Genomic DNA, 7,475 nt, shown 5'->3' on the forward strand with positions numbered 1-7,475 from the left:
GTCCTTCCTCAGTATCCATATCAACTTGACCTATTTCATCTTCAGCATTGGATATAAAAGTTATGCTCTTGTTATTTTTCCCATACTTGTTGTCATACCCCAAAATTTTCCCATCACATTTATTCATATTTTCAAATGATCAAAGATACACAAGAAGAAAGCATGCAGTCTCTCTCCCATATAACAGCCTCTAAATTAGGGTTTCTGATTTAATCAAGGACCTTGAACTTCTGATACCTCAAGTGGATTCCATGATCTCTCATATGACTCATAATACCCTCATGGCAAGTTTCAAGCTCTGATTCTTCAGATTGCTCAATCAACAGCTCAAATGATCAATAATCGACTGGTTGACCTAACAGTCAAACTGTGGTCAAAGTACAATCAAAACTTCTGATTTTTGGTAAACATCAACATTTTAATGTTAGATTCATCATTTGATCAAAGTTTGATCATGATTCATCAAGGAAAACTCAGAAATCAACAAATCCAGAAGTTTCTAAATTAGGGTTTTTTGGACTAAAAGTCAACTGAACTTTGACCAGCCATAAATTTCACATGGAACATCAAGAATTTCCCATCCAAAGCTCATTTTTAAGGAAATTTCATTCTCTAGTCTCTCACATGCCAAGGCTAAAAATGCATCATTTGAGAGATATGGACCCATACATTACAGGTCCTCCTAAAAGTCAACGAAAACACCTTTTGGGTTAGAGCTCATAACTTGAGAATGGAATATCTAATTGAGATGAAACCAAAAGCATCATTTAGAGGACACTCTTAGATTTCTAAAAAGTTCAAGTACACTTCCAGACAATAAAAAATGAAGGAGTTACGACTGGTGCAAGCTGGGCAAAATTTGAGAATTACATGAAACCCTAATTAGTGAATTTTGAAAGTTTGAGCCATGGGCCTTTATTTTCAAGTTTCCCACGTGGATTTAAACTCATCAAAGGCCCAAGGTTCATTTAGTGGTTATTTCATGATTTTATTATATTTATTTTTGGATTTATTCATATAAATTCAATTTAAATCAAATAAAATCAAAATAAAATCAAATCAAATAAAATAAAAGGTGTCATTCATTGAACCTAGCCATAATTCATGAAAAAATCAAATATTTCGTGAATCAAGGTTGGGAAAAAGATGGAAGTTCAAGAATGGAAAGATTTTAATCAAAAAACCAAATCAAATATTTTTTCATCAAACCTTTGATTCCTTTCCAGAAATTTAACCCTAATATGTTCTACTATATATGTACATACGTTACATCCTCTAAGGGGAGGAGGATTCTGATCTTGGAGCGTCTCTCTCTCACTTGGAAAAATTCAAGGAAGGTGAATTTTCGTATTACGAGTGGCAGCCTCATTCAAGGGCCAATAATCCTTCCAAGCACATAAGTAGGTAAGGTATAACGAGGATGGCTCAATGTTGATGCCTTATAACGTGTAGCATGACCGCACCATGTTCATATTTTTCTCATGCATATGTAGTTTTTGTTTGCCATGATTTAATGCCTTTTGATCGAATCTAACAATATATTTGAGTTATTTGTGTGATTTAAGGAAGGTCTGGGTGGTTAGAACAGGGCCATGACGCATGTGGGGTGATGCACCATTATTAGAGATTCATACTTTGTTGCTTCGAATCTCCGTATGAAGGGGTTTTTAACCAAAAATAACGATTGATTCGGACTCAGAAGGGTTTGTTTATGTAATATGGGTGCCCTTTATTCTTTTTAGGATCGTATCTGTTTGCTTTCCATGGTTGCAGGTTTGAACAAGAAGGAGTTAGTAAAATCTGCAGGTAAACCCGTGGAAAAATCCGCAGCAATTTCCGCAGGTACATAGGTAGAAGAAGATGAATAGGGGGGCTGACCAGTTGACCGCGCGCTGCCACTCCCTCAATGGCCAGTCAACTGTCTAGTCTCTCTCTCCGCCAGTGATTGGTTATAGCAGGATCCATGGGGCCCGTCTGACTTATCTTCTTTGACTATTCCATTATTATTGTTGTTGTTTTATTTATTATTATTAAGTTAATATATTTACATCAAGAATTTGTAGAACGATTGGCCATAGAGTGAGACTAGATTCATGGAAGACCTGGGTTCGAATCCCACCCAGGCGAATTATTTTAACGAGAATTTGCTGCCAGATCCGATGCAGCGCACTCACATAAAGCCTACGCTGCACCTTCAATCACCACCATCAAATCATCTCAACTTCAAATCCAACGCGTGGGGAGGCGCTGGAGCACCATATACTCTCCAGATCTCATCACATATAATCATAGCTAAGTTTTCTTAATCTTTTATTTATTTTTAATTATATGAATGTCTTTTTATTGATTTCTTTTTTCTTTTCTATTATTATTATTATAACTTCTTTTTTTTAAATTAGTTTTTATATATAATTTTTATAATTATTTATATTTTGATCGAAAACTCGATTTTTTTTACAATAATAATTTAGTTATGGTTTTTAGTTAATAATCATTTTTTTGGGTTAATAAAAATGTTTTATGCCTTAAACCCTGATTTTTATTATTTCTTTTCGTCATGATCATTAATCACTGCTAGGGGTAGGTGTTATCCTTTAACGCATTTTTAGCCTTACAAACCCTTTAGGTCACAATAAGTTTTCTTAAAACTTGTTAGAATCATGGTATAAGGTTTATAAACCTTTTTAGGGTTTGCAGATCATTCATACACTAAAAGTTTTTCTTGTGTAAATTTTTTCAGGGTTACCCCAGTATCCTCTGATTACGCACCATATCGGATCAAAAGCTAAGTTTTCTAATTTCTCTTATTTAAATATCATTTTATTTTATTTTATTTTAACTTTTGCCTCATAAGTTTAAATTAAGATTTATTTCCAATACCAAGAAATTCCCCATACACTCATCCTTTTTTATTTTTCTTTTAATTTTCAGAGTCTCAGAGTCGATTGAGAGTTTGATGAATTTGAGGAAGATCAAGGCATTCAAGGGTTTATCTTAATTATTGTTCCCGCTTATTTTCTGTCTTTTAATTCCCCCATCCCGCAGGTGTTTATTGTAATAGCGTAGGCTTTTAATTCTGCCTTTATTTTTCTGCTGTGGTTAGTAATCCTAGGGAGTGCAAGCTTCGTTAAATGAATTAGATCACTAATTACAAGATAATATATATGAATTGAACCACGTGATTGTTGCACCCACACACCTTTAGGGTAACCTCTCTTGTTGCCTGTTGCCTTATTATATTGTTGCCTTGTTGCCTGTTGCCTCTAAACATACTAAGAATAGTCAAGTCCCTCATACCTAAAGCAATGTTGCCTATCGCCTTCAAAGTTATTGAAACTCCCTCGATGTTGCCTTATAAAATGATTGTCCCAAATTGCTAAGGTATCCTCGCATGATGCCTAAACAGATAAAATGACTATTATATCCTTCCCTTAGACTACCTGCCCTCTTTATGGCATGGGACAGTCTTATGGCGAACGATCACTTTCGATGACCCGCACATCCAATTGAAAGGCTTCCTTCCCTCTTATGGCATGGATAGATCCTTTCGCCTGAAAAGCTAAAAGAACGAATTTTCAAACTTAGGGTAGTTGCTACTAATTGCTTGCTCTAATTCAAATTACTTTTTACACCTCTTTTTCAAATCAAATTCAAAAAGACTACGCTTATTTACAAGCTAAAGTTCTTCTTCGAAAATCTTTTCAAACAAATCAAACATTTCAAACAAAGTGAGCTAAGCAATTAAGAGCCCATGGATAACCATGGATACAAAGGGTGCCTCACACCTTCCCTTTGTATAACTTACCCCCCGAACTCAAAATCTTTCAAGAGGTCTTTCCTGTTCTTTTAGCCTTTCCAATTGGATAAAATAAAAGTCGGTGGCGACTCTTGCTATCCGCACATTTCGAATAAAAGTCAGTTCACCGTATTACAGAATTGGCGACTCTGCTGGGGATGCTTTCGATTAAAAAGAGGGGTTACCTTAAAGTTTAGGATCACTTTAATTGTTTGATTTGTCTGCTTTATATTTCAAAGGCTGTTTTGGGTATTTACTTGTGTGAAAGATCCTAACCTGGATCTGAGAACCTTAGGTAAATGGCATGAGACCAAGGAGACTGCACAGCGTATAATGATGTGGTTGATGTGGTGGGCATCGTTAGTGTGACACATTGGTTTGTCCTGGTGTTCCTTGGGATCCGATTCGAGGAAACACTTGGCTGCTGCGTGGTGTCATTAAGCACTAATTTGCCCTAGAACCCTAGTTGAACTTGACTTTGGCCTATTAGAAAGTAGCGAGATGGCTGGCTTTGGTTCTGACTGGAGTTGGTTGATACTCGATGCTACACTCATATGGACTGGACTTTCAGGACCTTCTCGGTTGGTGATTCGATTTCCGAACTGAGATAAGCGCCTTCGAGAAAGGTCAATGATATGAGCTCCCTAGAACCCGATCTTTATATAGGGCAGGTTGAACCAACTTAACTTCAGTGGGGAGGGTACTTACCTACAAACTTCATGCAAGCCTCTAAACCTAAGGGCACTTGTGTGACTTGTTTGTGTTTGCTACTAACCTTTGTTTCCTTGCAGATTTTTTTAAAGGACTTGTTTGCCCTTACTATCTCACGCTGTGCCTAATGAACTGCATTCGCATAACATTCATGACATCATGACATCATAAGCATAACATGATTTAACTAACCCTTTCAAGGATCTTAGGGATTTAGGGCGCACAATTTCAGGTACTCTTATCAAGGACCGAATTCCTAATCAAGGGGCAAGAAGATTTATTTTCCTCTTGCCACATACCTTCCAGTTCAGAGACGCTGTACCTATCAAGGGGCAAGAGGATTTATTTTCCTCTAGCCATGTACCTTCAAATTCAGAAGTTCCACAAACTATCTTCACGAGAGTAATTCCCGAGAAGTTATCTTCAAATATTCTCTTTCCAACAAAGACTTGGTTCCCCAACGGAGTTTACATCCCCGACACTGCCAGTTCTCCGACACAATTTTCTTCTCCAACAGGGTTTATTCAAACTCACTGTTCCCAGTAAAGTTGGCACTCACAGTAGAAACTTGGTCAGTTATCCATATCTCCTATCCCCAATCAGGGCACATCAGGATCAAATCACTCAAGCTACTTTCATCCCCAAGCGGTAATAAAAATCCCCAACTGGATATCCTCGAACGGAAGACAGGAATTCTCAATCACTTTGTCAGTATCTCCAACAACACACAGAGATTTATTTTCTCAACCAGCAGTTGCTATACAAAGCTACTGATATGCTTCGACTACATAGTCGATCCATGCATCATTCACATTACATACATAACATACAAAATTCTCGTTTATTTCGAGAACCTCATTACACAATACATGCATCATGACATTGCATAAAACTAATTTTTGACTTTTCAGGTCATTTCACAATCAAAAGAACATTATCATCCAGATACGGTGCAAAGACGATCGTATCAACGATTTAATCTCAACGCTCAGTCCAGACGCAAATATAATCTTGATGCTTAATCATGGATTATTCTTCAGAGATAATTCGAAAACAATCAAATAACTTCTCATCCTTTCTAGGTAGTCTTTTCTAAGACGTTTACCAACCTTTCTAGGTAGTCTTTTCTAAGACATTTATCAACCTTTCTAGGTAGTCTGTTCTAAGATATTTACCAACCTTTCTAGGTAGTCTTTTCTAAGACGTTTACCGACCTTTCTAGGTAGTCTTTTCTAATACGTTTATCAACCTTTCTAGGTAGTCTTTTCTAAGACGTTTATAAACCTTTCTAGGTAGTCTTTTCTAAGACGTTTACCAACCTTTCTAGGTAGTATTTTCTAAGACGTTCATCAACCTTTCTAGGTAGTCTTTTCTAAGACGTTTATCAACCTTTCTAGGTAGTCTTTTCTAAGACGTTTACCAACCTTTCTAGGTAGTCTTTTCTAAGACGTTTACCAACCTTTCTAGGTAGTCTTTCCTAAGACGTTTATCAACCTTTCTAGGTAGTCTGTTCTAAGATATTTACCAACCTTTATAGGTAGTCTTTTCTAAGACGTTTACCAACCTCTCTAGGTAGTCTTATCTAAGACGTTTATCATCCTTTCTATGAACCTCTCTAGGTAGTCTTTTTTAAGACATTCCTCATCCTTTCTAGGAGCCTTTCTAGGTAGTCTTTTCTAAGACATATCTCCACCTTTTTAGGTAATCTTCTTTAACACATTTATCCAATCTTTTCTAATACATCTCTTGCCCTTTCAAGAAGTTTTTATCCAGTCTTCTCTAAGACAATTCTTCCCGAGCTTTGTCCAAAGCCTAATCTCCTTTATATCAGTCAATGATCTACCCTATTCAGGAACCTCTTCAGGTAGTCTTCTATAAGACATTACATCATCTCTCCTTCAGATACAATCAATGTAGTCTGAAAAGCATATGCTTTAGACAAACACCCGGATGGCATCTTTAAGCCCATCTCCAAAAAGCACTTCTGCTTGCACCTGCGAGTGCAAATTTTGTGGTCTTCTAGTGTTCAATCCTCTTCCACTTTCAGATCACGATTGGCGAATACGCCAATCTACCTCTTCAGGTTTAAGAAGATTGAACAGGGACAGCTGTCATACCCCAAAATTTGCCCACACTTTTTAGTGACAAAAATTTTCAAAATTATTTTTAAAATTGGATTTTTATAAAATCTTGGATTCATTTACATCGACATCCTGAATTTTAAAAATATTCAATTTAAAGTCTATGTCAAAATATAGTAATTTACTCTTAAATTGCTTATATTTTAAATAAATAGAAAATGCCGGTCGATGCTTCATACACTTTCAATTGGCTTTTTATTTCAAATAAATAGCATAACTTAGTTGGTTAGGAAGTATGGCTTGTAAACAAATGGTCACGGGTTCAATTCCCGCTTGGTGCATTTCTATATTTTTTTAAACTATTTTTTATCCTTTTTGCACCTGAACGTACCTGGACACAAGTACGTCCAGGTTCTTAATCTTGGGGACCAAGACGGTCCATGGGCCTTTGGGTTGGATATTTTCCTTTTTAGGATTGTTTTAACCTAATTTACAGTCTATAAAAAGGCACCTCTCTGTGGTGTCGTTTTTTTTTACCTCCCCGTTTCACTTGGGAGGACGGCACGCTAGACCCTTCACGCGAAATTTGGAAGGAGAATGCGCCCGTGGTGGGAGGAATTTTGTTTCAGTTCTTCCTACGATATCACACGGACTTTCTTATTTGTCCTACGAGTAGGAAAGGGGAAAAAAGATCTCAAATAAATCCTAGGAGTTTGCTAAGTGTGGGGATTCACCTAGACTAGAAATTCTGGAGTCCGGGGGGTCGGCTATACATAGGGAAGTGTTTAAACACCCTACATATCTGTAGTACTCTACAGGAACCTTCTCTGTGTCATTGTGATTGTGTTTATTGCTAACGATTGGGAAAGTTTCTCCTTTGTGTTAGG

Source organism: Vicia villosa, linkage group LG4, assembly GCF_029867415.1.
Source record: "Vicia villosa cultivar HV-30 ecotype Madison, WI linkage group LG4, Vvil1.0, whole genome shotgun sequence".
Lineage (NCBI taxonomy): Eukaryota > Viridiplantae > Streptophyta > Magnoliopsida > Fabales > Fabaceae > Vicia > Vicia villosa.